The following is a 14,104-nucleotide window of genomic DNA, read 5'->3' as shown; positions in this document are numbered from 1 at the left end:
AGCTTTCAGAATGTTTTTAAAACAAATAAGTCTTTGTTTCCTAATGCACGAGGAATAGGATATTCAAAATTTAAAAATACCCCACAAAATATTTTGTCACCCAGCATGGGTGCAGCCAAACTGAGAAACCCATTACACACAAAGTAATTTTGTCCTAGAAATGAAAAAGATTCAAAAAGCATTTGAGAATTTTACATGGTACAAAGAGTTACTGTAATAGCCTGCGAGAAGGAGGTCAGAATACTGTGTCAAGATCTAATCCTTTCTAATCATCTCCAACTCCGAAGAGGACAGAGTTTTAGCCTGTATGTGGTAAACAATTCTACATCTATCAGGACTTCCATGTGTCCCTGATCTATTATGACTCCAGGTCAGAATGAATACAGTATTTCCTCTGTCATATCACACATAATACCTACCAACATTTTTTTTCAGGGCTGTTTGAAAACAGTTTGAAATTTTTTACATTTGAAAATGTTGGCCAAGAGGCAAAACATATTTACTAGTAGAATTTCTGTCTTGGAAAAGATTTTCTTCTAGGAAAAATATAAGATCTGTGCATTATAACAACAAACACAAGATGTTTTTCAATACATCAATATTTCAAAAGTTACTTAAGAATAGTCAAGTACTCCTCAAAATAATAAAAAAAAAAGTTTTAATTAAAAAAGAAAAGAGGTATCTCTCTGAGCCTAAGCAGCAATCTGCTAGACTGTCTGCTGGCACTCCTGCCCTAAGCACACATATGATCATAAAAAAGGATGTGTTGGCTGCCTACATTCATGTCTATGTTTTCAGATGGCACTCAGCCTGTTCACATATTGATTGGGAGCTTTGGTGTACGAATGGGTGCCAAGGTATTTTGAGTTTAGATGGGCAGCTTGCATAAATAACATTACTGATGCTGTATCATTCACAGAAAGTCCTGTGAATGTGCCAAAAATATCATAACAGCAGTTGACTTTATATTTTGTGGAAAGAATAGTCTGCTTTAGACAGGAAACAGAAGGCAAGGTATATCATGCTGCATAGCAGTAATTGCATGGGAAGCCTACTTTTTCATCACTGGATTCAGTCCTGGAGCTGAACACACTTAGAGATCACAGAATCATTGAATGGTTTGGGTTGGAAAGGACCATAAAGATCATCTAGTTCCAAATCCCCTGCCATGGGCCAGGACACCTTCCACAAGACCAGGTTGCTCAAAGCCCCATCCAGCCTGGCCTTGAACACTTCCAGGGATGGGGCATCTACAGCTTCTCTGGGCAACCTGGTCCAGTGCCTCACCACCCTCATAGTGAAGAATTTCTTCCTTATATCTAATCTAAATCTATCCTCTTTCTGTTTAAACCCATTCCCCCTTGCCCTATCACTAGATGACCTTGCAAAAAGTCCCTCTCCAATCCATTAAATGGCATTATTTTCCCATTAAATTCCATTAAATGGCAAATATTTGAACTGGAAAGCTGATTCACCCTCTCCCAATAGCAGTATTATCTTCAGGTCCACAGTACTGTCTAGGGTCTCGGCGAGACGGAAGTGTTGGAGTCTCTCACAGCGTTGCACGGCTAAGGCCAGCTACCCTGCATCCATAGAGAAGTGTTCATCTCCTGTCTGCTTTAATGTATTGCAGAAAGGCATGTATAGGAAATGAAACCCAAGGAAACTGGCATCATAACCTGTAGCAGTGAACCACTTGCATATGCTATGACATAACTGGATGTCTGTGAAAACTTCCCTTGTATTTGTGCTATGTTTTTTCAGAAATAGAAGCAGGTAATCCTCCTTCTTATAGTACAGTTGTTTACACTCATGTTAGAGGGTTATTAAAAGAGTGTCATCAAAAGAAGGCAATTCCTCTGGGACAGACTGTTGGGAAGGAGGTTTAGCAGCAGGAGGAACTGAGCTGCAGGATTTCACCCAGCTGGTTGAAGACGTGAGGCTGCTGAGTGGACAGCAGGCAGGAGGAGGAGGATGAACAACTTTATTTCTGACTAAAATGAACACATATTAATATTTTAGTAATTGGCTTTACACAGGCTAGAATTAATATTTTTTAAAAAAAATATTGAGGAGTTTACAGGACAGTAAAAGATTTTTTGCCATAAAATTATGAAAAACAATCTTTGAATTGCCATAAGTTGACATGCAGTTGTGTATATGCATTAGGCAATTACAGTGCTCATGTTTACCTACATCTATTATTTTTTTCTTTGATACATCATATTCATTCTGATATTTTGGCTTCCATTTTCTCCTTTGCCTAACCTTCTCTGGGAGCAGATGAGCTGACCTTGAATCTCCTGTGTTAGGCTGAGTCAGGAGAGAAATTAATTTAAGTCATTAGTAACATCCAGCTTCTCTTCTGTCCCTCTGGATATTAACAGTTGCTATCCTCTCATTCTAGTTGTGCTTACTTTTTCTTTGTCATCTTTTCTGCAACACAAAATCTCTATGGACTGTCTTAGCTGGACAAACATTTATTCATGGCAGTGTTTAAAACAATGCTGGTTCTCACAACTTGTCTTTGTGATCATCCTGTGCACCCAGTTACTCATGAACAAGACTTGACGTTAGACCCCAAAGTCAAGGAAAGATTCACTACTAAATTACTGGGAGTGGGATCACCCCAGCTGCTTACACCAGTACTCCAAGATCATGGCCAGCGTCCCTCTAAACTCAAGTGGAGTTGGGATCATGGTCCATCCAATCAGTAAAGACAAGTGCAAGCCATTTTGCAGTATTTTCATAGACATTTTTGTGTGCTGGAATTTGAAGTTGCCAAAAATCAGAGTTTTAGAACTAAACAAATATAGAACTCCTCCAAATACTGCCTTTTACTAATATTTTTTGTCCTTAAGACTTTTCTTATTATAGTAACCACTTTGCTGCAGCATGAAAAGCATAGATATTAAATACAACTTCTGGAAAAAGAAGAATAAAAATAATGTTTTATTTTATTAGATGGGATTGTGCTAACCTCTGGGGGGTTTATTTTTTTCACTACACCATAGACAGCTAGTTATGTTTAATAAATTTATTTTTTATAAACTAAATGAGCCACGTTCAACCCTGTTTGAGGAAGAAGCACCTATTGATTTAGGAAAGAAAAAAGTAACTTCTGGTCTTACGGTTTTCTAAGCAGTTAGACACAAGCAGCAAGACAGAGCTCAAGTCTTTTCTGGTCTGATCCTAAAATGAATTAAAAGGGCTTATCTATAAACACATAATTATGCTATTTATTTAGCTACAGGTTACATTGTCTTATTTTTGATGATAGAGGTAGAGTAATTTTTCAGAGAGCATTGCAATTAGCATGGCTGACAGCTGATTTGTCTGTCTCTAAATCTTTGTACTGACATGTGATGTCTATCTTAGGGACATTCTATAGTAGCATAGAATTTATGTATCCTTACTTTGCATTTAATTGCTATGACACATCATATTCATAATCAGAAACCAAAACTTTAATCATTCCTAAAGATATTTGCTAAAAAAAAAAGAAAAGGCGTTATTTTTCTAACACTTGTGCATGGGGAACTATGCAGAATCTACCAAGTATGAACCAAATTAATATGACTGCTGGATTTGCCAACTTGCCATTGAATTTTGCATAATAGCTAATGTGTAAAATCCTCAGTGCTTTCAGCATCAGGCCTGCTGTTACTAGGAGGGTAGGAGGCACCTTAAAGCTACCTCTACTGCCAACAGCTGTATGTCATTACTAGTGACAGACGACTCCAGTCCCGCAGGGATTTGTTGTCAGACTGAGTTGGGCTCAGAAGTTGGCATACTGTTACTGTGCTCTGTCTCCAGCTGATTTGTTTTCTGGATAGCTAGGACTGTACACAGTCGTTCCAAACTTTTTTTTTTTTTTTTTTTTCCTTTTGTGTCTTAAAATGGACCACATTTGGCCTGATGTATGTGGGTGAACTCACAGGGAAACACTGCATCTAAGTGAGGGAGGTAAGCACTTTCCCCCCTCAAAGCCAAGTACACTTCAGCTGTGTTTCTCTCTGTAAAACCCAGTTGTGGAAGTTAGAGTAAGGGAAGCAGCTGTATGACCTGCAAAGTAATGTGAGATGTGATTATTAAAAAATAAACTGTTGGTATCTTCCCATAAATGAGAAGTCACCGATAATATTAATAACCTCTAGACACAAACACATACAATGAAGCACATCTTTAATTAGTACACAGGATTTGTGAAGACTGATTTGATGGCATGACAGATCTGCATGACATAGTGTTTCAGTGAATATATTGAATCTACTTTATCCCATAGAAGGTACAGAAAGATTTGGGTAATTTGACACTAAAAAATTTAGTACATTGTCTGGTACTATGTGCGCTTGTCAAAATCAAAGCTAGTCAGCTCAATCTCTTTCAGAGATATAAACCCAAGATTTGCAGATATAATACAAGTGGACTGAAGCATGCTTGACTTCAACAAGATATTTGACGACATTCCACAAAACAGTTTTGAGAAGAAAGCAGAACACATATTCAGGACTGTGGTCTTGAAGATAGATAACTAGTTAAAAAGGAACAAACAAAAAAAACCAACCACAAAACAAACAAAAAAATATCCCCTTCTATGGAGAAGAAACTCGCAAGCTGAGAACATGGACTTCACATTGAGAAGCATGTAAATTAAGATAAAACATCTCTCAGGTTTTGTAGTCTGTAAAACGAACATAATGCAGTATAATATTGATCTCTGAAGATCAGTGCACTTGGTAGAAGGCTATACTCCTTTTTTCAGAGAGGATAAAACCAAGTGTACTGATCTTAGGAGTTTTTGGGGAGAGTCTATGTAGTCTGTTAGATATAACAGAGATCTGTATCAACAAAGATCAATGATTTTTAATTCTAGCTTCTTTGAGGCTAATCAGTGATTTGCTGCTGGTGCAGAAAAAACAGCATCTCTTTCAAATATCCTGCGACCTCTTCCATAAGCCATTTAAAATCTGAATATCTCATATAAATGGAAGAACCTCTGAAAATGATGGATGGTATGAGTATTAACTAAAAACGGATTAAAGCATAAATAACAATTAGAAGGAAAATTGCTCAACTCTCATTTCGATTGATGAGCCTTAATCACATAGAGCAGACCTATTGGAGTACTTAAGAATTATTTCTGAGAACAAGGGCTTCCCTGTATAAAGACTGTGTGATCTAATCCTAGAATAGCCTCAGGTCACGAAAAGGAATTTATGAGCCTTCTGCTGCTGTATCTCTTCCGACTGCTCTAAAGACACAGGTAAAAGTAGGATCAGGACTGTGGCAGATTAAAATTAATTTCCTTCAGAACAATGGAAAGGAATTTTATACTTCCTGTGCTGTATTGAATCTTACAGCACACAGCTATTTTGTCTGTAAGGCTGCTCAAGAAAGAGACACTATTTCTTCTCTTTTAATAGTGGGAAAAGTTTGAGCTTAGCTATCTCTTTGTATTCAGAAAAATAGAACTCTTTAAGGGACTATTTTAGTTCTAAATTTTTAATTGCCCTTGGGTAGGAATAAGACACAGAACATTGCCACCAAGAAGATGAAATATTCAGAAATGGAGGGAACAGTGACAGAGAGTTGCATTAGAGGCTGTAATTCAGCCTTAACTGTAACAGATCAGTGTTAGAGCCTTTCCACAGCTATGGCTGTTATTTGCCTTATTTTTATATTTTTAATTCAATGTCCTTAAGTCTATACTGCACGTTGTTCTTTACTGTACTCAGTGACTATGATTGATTATTTCACTTAAATACTCTTTGTGGAAATGACATGTAGCCGGTTGAATAACAATTAAGAAATATATAAATTATAAAAGAGGGGGTTTCGTTTTTTTCAGTGATACAATGTTATTTCAAGTTCTGGTGGATTGACCCTGGCTGGATGCTTTATCACTCCCACTCCTCAGCTGGACAGGAGAAGGAAAATATGATCATGATTCTAGATAAGGACAGGGAGTTTGAGATAAGGACAGGGAGATCACTCACCAGTTAACCATCATGGGCAAAAGAGACTCGACTTGGGGAAATTAGTTTATTACCAATCAAATCAGAGTAAATTCTCTAAATTTCTGTGTCCCCCCCGCCCAGCAGCGCAGGGGGACGGGAGCGGGGGCTGCGGTCGGTCCATCACACGCTGTCTCTGCCGCTCCTGCCTCGCAGGGGGAGGCTCCTCACACTGCCCTGCTCCAGCCTGGGGTCCCTCCCGCGGGAGACAGTCCTCCATCAGCTGCTCCGGTGTCAGCCCTGCCCACGGGCTGCAGTTCTCCACAGCCTGCCCCAGCCTGGGTCCCCGCGGGGTCACAGGCGCTGCCAGGACCCTGCCCCAGCCTGGGCTCCTCTCCCCGCGGGGTCACAGGCGCTGCCAGGACCCTGCCCCAGCCTGGGTCCCCGCGGGGTCACAGGCCCTGCCAGGACCCTGCCCCAGCCTGGGCTTCCCACGGGGTCACAGGCGCTGCCAGGACCCTGCCCCAGCCTGGGCTCCTCTCCCCGCGGGGTCACAGGCCCTGCCAGGACCCTGCCCCAGCCTGGGCTCCTCTCCCCGCGGGGTCACAGGCGCTGCCAGGACCCTGCCCCAGCCTGGGGTCCTCTCCCCGCGGGGTCACAGGCGCTGCCAGGACCCTGCCCCAGCCTGGGCTCCTCTCCCCGCGGGGTCACAGGCGCTGCCAGGACCCTGCCCCAGCCTGGGTCCCCGCGGGGTCACAGGCGCTGCCAGGACCCTGCCCCAGCCTGGGTCCCCGCGGGGTCACAGGCGCTGCCAGGACCCTGCCCCAGCCTGGGCTCCTCCCCCCGCGGGGTCACAGGCGCTGCCAGGACCCTGCCCCAGCCTGGGCTTCCCACGGGGTCACAGCCTCCTTTGGGCACCCACCTGCTCCGGCGTGGGGTCCTCCACGGGCTGCGGGTGGGGATCGGCTCCACCATGGACCCCCACGGGCTGCAGGTGGGGATCGGCTCCACCATGGACCCCCACGGGCTGCAGGTGGGGATCTGCTCCACCATGGACCCCACGGGCTGAGGGGCACAGCCTGCCCCACCGTGGGCTTCACCACGGGCTGCAGGGGAATCTCTGCTCCGGCGCCTGGAGCCCCCCTGCCCCTCCTGCACTGACCTGGGGGCTGCGGGGATGTTGCTCTCACTTAGTCTCACTCCACTCTCCAGTTGCAAGTGCTGTTGCACAGTAACTTTCCCCACTTCTTAAATATATTAACCCTGAGGCACCACCACCGTCACTGTTGGGCTCGGCCTTGGCCAGCGGTGGGTCCATGTTGGAGCCCACTGGCATTGGCTCCCTTGGGCATGGGGGATGTTTCTAGCAGCTGCTCACAGAAGTTGTAGCCCCACCCCCGTCAACCAAAACCTTGCCACACAAACCTAATACACAAGAACAACAAGGAAAGTCTGGAACAAAAAGTAGAAAAAACAAGTTGCCAGCCAGGCTGTGTCAGTTCTGAGGTTTCTGAGGTTGTAACACCCTGAAAGGGGACCTAAATATTTATATTTGAGCTGCATTAGGAAATTTAACACTGTGCACATATCTGATCTAAACTAGAATTAGGGTCGACATAAAAGAGCAGATCATTTTTCTTCTTTGTTGCACAAGAATAAAGATTACTGTAGATTACTATCACATCTGTCTAAAATTAATTTGGTCTTTAGCTTTGTGTTGTTGAAGTTACATAAAAGCTTAAGAGGAACATATTCTCCCAAGAAAGGAAACCTCTAATAACTGATTTATTATTTGTTCTTTTTCTTTTGTCTTCAAATTTCTTTGGTTGTTTTGTGTTGGTTTGGTTTTTTTTTCCTAAAAAGTACAATTTATTGAAGTCATACAACTAGCAGGAGGGCAGAATATAGTATCAGGTACTGAATATAGTCTGGATTCACCAGCTAACATTTTGTAGCACCCCTTAGCCATGTGAATGAGAACTTATTCTGGGGGCAGATGGTCAACAGGGAAAGTATCATGGCATGTAATAAAAGCAGATGTTGTGCAACTTCATTCTCTAATTATCTGTCATTCCACCTCTTGTGCTAAAAGAAAGAGGAAAGCAAGAATCAACATCCCTGGAGGTATTTAAAAAACAAGTAGATGTGGTGCTTAGGGATATGATTTAGTGGTGGACTTGACAGTGCTGGTTTTATGGTTGGACTTGATGATCTCAGAGGTCTTTTCCAACCTAACTGATTCTCTGATTCTCTGAAGAAAGTTGAAAGAATAAGGAGAACAGATATAAGGTACAACATGCTGAACTTGAACCCACTTAGGCATGATTTTTGGTTTCTTTATAGCAGGATGTGGAGTTAGACCAGAGCTCCAGTCACTCAGCAAGGCTGGATGGATTGAGTAACCCATACCTGCCCATCATACTCTGGGTGTCCAACAGGCAAATGAAAAGCCCAGCCCAACAAAGTCTCAAGAAAAAAAAAAAATATATATATATAATATATATACACTCATTAAAACTGAAATAAAAATGACACTTGCAAAAATTCCATTGCCTTTACTCTTGATCAGAAAATACTGCCTACTTACCAGGAAAAATGATACGCAGCAACTACAGAAAGTTAATTTTCATTTAAAAAAAACAAACCAAAAAACTTCTACTAAAATCCCTGACTTTGTTCTTTCAGTTCACTTTCTGTCTCCAGAAAACACTGAATAAATGTCTAAGCTTCAGCCTTTTCAGCAGGAGTAAAGTGTGGATATAAATAACAGACACTGACTTGGGGAATTATAATCATGAGAATGATGGTCTCAAAAAAAAAAAAAAAGCAGCATAATTTTGCATAAGAAAATAATTTTTCAGCAGGAGATATAAAATAATAGGAGATCTTCCATTGGATATTCCTGATTGCTACTAAACATATTGTGTATTTGTCAAATGGAAGCAGACACATGTTAATGAGTCACTTTTGGTCTCAGCTTCCTGATGGTGATTTCTGTTTAAAAAGCTTTTCTCCTGCCATTGACAGCCAGTGCATAGGTGAGACAATTTTGTATATAATGTAAAAATCCATTTTACTTTCCTGATCTTCACTCCAGATAGCAGCAATGGGGAAAATATGTGATTTTAAAACAAAATTGGAAGACAGAGGATAGGAAAGAGAAGGAAGGGGAAAAAAGATGAGAAGTCAGGAAGGACCAAGAGGATGTATATCATTTAGCCCTGGCCTCTACATGCCAATTTCATGGCTAGGCAGGAGGCAAGTGGAGAAGTCAGGTGAAGGATGCATACGATACGATGGGAAGAATGCTCTTCTTCCTGTCTTCTCTGTGGATGTGCTGTATTGCTCAGAAGGCAGCCTGGAAGCTGGGAAGGGGATTGAAATTCCAGGGTAACTGAAATAAATGTGCAAAGAATTAGATTAGAAAAAATAGATTAGAAACTAGAAAACCAGCATGTGCCATTTTCTGGGTAGGCCTGGTTACAGAATTTGATCACTTCAACAAATTTCTTACAAAAAATATGTGCTGATTAGGTATCCAAGTTCTCTCACTGCTGCATGTGAGGGAAAAATAATTCAGATTCTTTGCTACAAGTTCTTAGATAATTACTACAGCACTTTAGGGGGCAGATTTTCAAAGTTGTGCTAAGAAATGTAGCCATTAGACCTCTTTTTAAAGTCAGTAAGAACTGTTTAGTTAAGCCCCGGTGCATTGCTTGGAAAACGCACACATCTCTTTGGGAGGTGGAAAGTACTTTTTTATCCCTTCTTTAAAAAGTTTTTTAGTTCTTTAGGATACTTTTGCCTTTCTGCTTTGTATTTCACAATTTATCCCCCAAACACTGTACTTGTTCCAGGATTTTTTATATCTTAAACTGTGTTTGCAGTATCCTGTCAGGGGGGTGTTACTGAGATTACAGGATTTTTGCACTCTCCAGTCATGGTCAAAAAGATTTTTGCCGGTTTTCTTTATAACTGCTAGCTTACGGGTATTAGTCATGCTTTCCTTCAAGGCAAATGTCTAAATTTATTCCTGAAATAACTATCCATACTGTTGGAATAAATCTGCTCATACATTTGAATTTAATTGAGTTTGAATTGCTAAAGCTGTGTCAGCATTTTCATTACAAACCACAGAATAATTGAGCAGCTACCAAAAAAGTACCAAGATACCATCATATAATAAAGTGTATGATGACATAAAAATGGTATGAAATTAAAACAATCTGTACCAACATAGGATTAATGAAATTTTTTCTGCTCTACTTTCCCTCAAACTCATTTTGCAGCAAATAAGACGATGTATTTCTCCCAATTGTTAAAACTTATTGTATAAATAGGTCTTAGAGCACTTTTTTGTATTATCCATGTACATTTGAACCTAATGTTAAAAATGCACAGCAGTCATATGCCTGGTTGTAGAGAAGATAATATAAAATCATAATGCTCCAATTATTCCACCAAGAATACTACTAATGAGGATATTTCCATAATATAAGATGCTGCAGAACTGACAACTAACAAGAAATAAGTTACTTGGGTACTGTATAAATAGGGTAGAAAAATTATCAAACATCTTTTTAAGGCTTCATTTTAAACTTAGCGTAAGGGTATTTCATCTTGCCATTTTAAGCCTCTAATTACAGTTACCATCCTTTGGCTTGGCATCTAAATCACAGCCTGATGAGACTTTATTTTTATACAAGGAAACATCATACAAGGAAAGGTCATGCTCTACGTAATTCTGGCTTTGTTTTACTGTTTCAGCCTATCATAATACAAAATTTTATCAAATCTTAATCATAATTTTATTTATTTATACATATTTAAGAGAATAATTAAGGCCAAATATCATGTTACCTAAATTAAAGGAAGGAACATGAATCATTCCTTTCAATTCTGTCTCAGGAATCTAGGGCAACCACGATGAAAGTCATAAAGGCAAAACACTGCTTTTTATATGAAGGGAGAAAACGACCACATTTTTCAATATAAGTTACTTTAAATATTATGAAACATTTGAAAATAACCCCTCATCTGCTTCTTGCAGAGATTTATGAGCATAGACTTGGAACCATTCTCTCCTCTGCCCATTGAAGAAACATATTCTTCACAACCACAATTTCAACAGTAACTGAGTCCCTAACTGGAACTGGCTTAACTGAGATGTAGTTGTAGGTGTGGCTTAATTGAGATGCAGTTGAGATGTAGCTGCTGCTATGCCCAAAACGAGTCCACCAGGCAGGCAGTGATGACACAGAACCCACAGGCAACCTGTGCTCTTCTGCATCAACAGCTGGAGCCAAGACATCAGAACTGGCAACAGAAGCTTGTGTTTAGTCACCTGAAGCACTGCCCCAACTCCCATGGCAGGATAAGTGATTGACCACACATCTCCTGAGTACTGAATTCATTCTCAGTCATGGAAGCGTCTTTCCTCATCATAGTTAGAATTCTTCATAGCTTTAGAATAGCTAAACTATATTGACTAGCACACAAATATGTTTTACAAAACCTGCAGAAGTATCACCATCTGAAGGGCCCCTGGTCTGCTTTAGGTCCCATGCCATATATCAGTCATTTGATCTCACAAGACCTAGTTGATCGATCTTTGTGTTGAGGAAAATTATTCATAAGTCTGAAAAGGATGGCAGAAGATATTCCATACTAAGGAAGAAGCAGACTTGATAGGATAGCTAAACGGATCCTGGTACCTCTATGATTCATTATTTCCAGTGAAAGGAACATAGTATTTATCTGCTGAAAGCTTATCAAGTCCCTCAATTTCTGTTGAAGTTCAGTAATTCCAAGTACTCTTTTGTGCAGACAATTTTAAACTTCTACTGAACTCTGACCTTGTATTAAAGTAAATAAAACATTTTAGTCTTCTAGCTGCATTACGCATTAAAATGAAGGTAAAATAACACTGAAGAATAAACCAGCAGTGGTTAGCATGGATTTGATTGCAGTCTGAGTCTGCATCATCTTGCTTACCACTACACTGAATCCTTACCTTGGTGTATCAATGAGCATGAGCACCGCAGTGACAGAGGAGAGATAAAGGGAGGCAAAGATACATCTATATCAGATCCGTATCATTCATGTGTAAAATAGTTAATCTTCAGCTATTCATTATTCCACTGAATTATTTTTCCAGTAATCAAAATAGCTGTCACGACCATTGTGACAAATACGTATCCAAAACATGCAATTCTGACCTAGACTGCATACTGCTATATAAACTATTCAATAAATAATTATGAATAATAAACACAGTTACATAAATCTGAACCTGGTTTTATGTGGTTTGTGAACAAAAGAGAGCTAGATTTATCACATCACTTGACAAACTGTGATGAGAGGATGAGGTTTCTGATTTAGCAAGGCACTTCAGGATGTATATAAACTCTGCCACATTCTCAGGTCTGATTAATTTCTAAGTTAAGCACATGTGTAAATGATTGCACTATCAAAAGCAAAACTACATTCCTCTTAAAATGTAAATTACATGTGTCAACTTGCACCGGTTTTTAGTTACATTATCTTGTTCAGCTTATTATTCTGGTTGAATGAAAACCTGGTGGCCTTTGTTCCTATAGAAATAACAAAAAGAGTGACTCAGTCCTTCACTATTAGACAATACTTGACTTACTGTGAGGTAAACTAGCAAGCTTCACCACAGACAATTTAGACAAAGATAACAGCATTGGCTCTACAGCTCTGCACAACAGGAGCAGGAGAAAAACTGGTCTAATACTTCTAATACTTCAGCTCATGAAAACATACATATGTGGAAATTAGTGATTTATATCAGCTAAGGATTTCTATGGTACATCTTCACGCAAATACAAATTTGTATACAAAGGAATATTTTGCAAGAGCAAAATAACAAGAGAAACTATTAATAGCATAAGGGCTATTAAAATTGTTTTGTAACACTGACTCGCTTTCTAGGCGTAAGACTAAATGCACATATTAATCTCTGTTTGGATGCAGAATTAACAACATATACAAATTATTATTCTTCTATCCATTTTAAATTGACACAATGGAGTTAATAATTATAGTAATTGCACATATAAATGCAAACAAACTCTACTGCATTTTTATACACAGGGTAGGGTCTGTATTTCAGGAGAAGACTGTGGAGGACATTCATTGAAGATTTTGAAGACAGCACTTCTAAGCTATCCATAAAGCACCCCTAAATTTGAAATGGAAGTTTTATAAGTCTTTTCACCTCCCAGATGAGGAACAAGTAATTCATAATTTTTTTTAAAGCCTGGTATTCTGGCTTACATGAATTTCAAGTCTGTGGATAGCAGACATTTGATTTTCCTTTTTTCTTGCTCGGAAGTCTGCTATAAACCTTTGGAAGCATTGCATGACTATCCTGGTACTCTTAGGCACATTGCATAACTGTTACACATAGCACATACTTACTGTGTGTAATAATAAATTAATTTCTACATGACAGATTTTCAGGGAGTTCTTCACATTTGCTAGTGGTGGGTTCTATCTAGGGACTATATAACATATCCCTTTCCCTTCCTATGGGTTTTCAAGAACCTCTTAATGCTGAATAAAAAATCTCACTTCATGATTATGTAGCACTGTTCCCTGGATGAAGTCCCATCACAGGGCACGGTTTTCTCGAAGTCAGCTCTCAGCGGGAGCAATGAAGTGATCACAGGGTAGGGCTCACTCAGATGATCTGTCTGCTGTGCCATTTTCTGTAAAAGGGCTTGATTGAAAAACTGAGGTACTGAAACTTTCTGCAGCTGTTGAGGAGCTATTTAGATTACATCCTGCTTTTTGAATGTATCTTCTTACTAATTATACAGAACCAGCACCTATGCCTATCATCTACACAAATGTTATGTGAGGCACCTACTGTTTTATACAAGTGAAATATTTAAGACATAATATAAACAATTCCATAAAATATAAACAATTCCATATATTATAATTTTTAGAGGCACTGATATAATGTTACAATTCTCAATCTGCACCAAGTGAGATAGATATATACTCTTGTTATACTGGTGCACCCAAAGGTCCACAGTCAGCAGTTAACTACAGATGGGGTAGTGCTATTTTATTCCCATAATCTGAGGGCAGAGTAAGCAAAACAGGCCTCTGTGTGC

This window comes from Falco rusticolus, chromosome 3, assembly GCF_015220075.1.
Source record: "Falco rusticolus isolate bFalRus1 chromosome 3, bFalRus1.pri, whole genome shotgun sequence".
In the NCBI taxonomy this organism is placed as follows: domain Eukaryota; kingdom Metazoa; phylum Chordata; class Aves; order Falconiformes; family Falconidae; genus Falco; species Falco rusticolus.
This window is presented reverse-complemented; position numbering follows the sequence as displayed.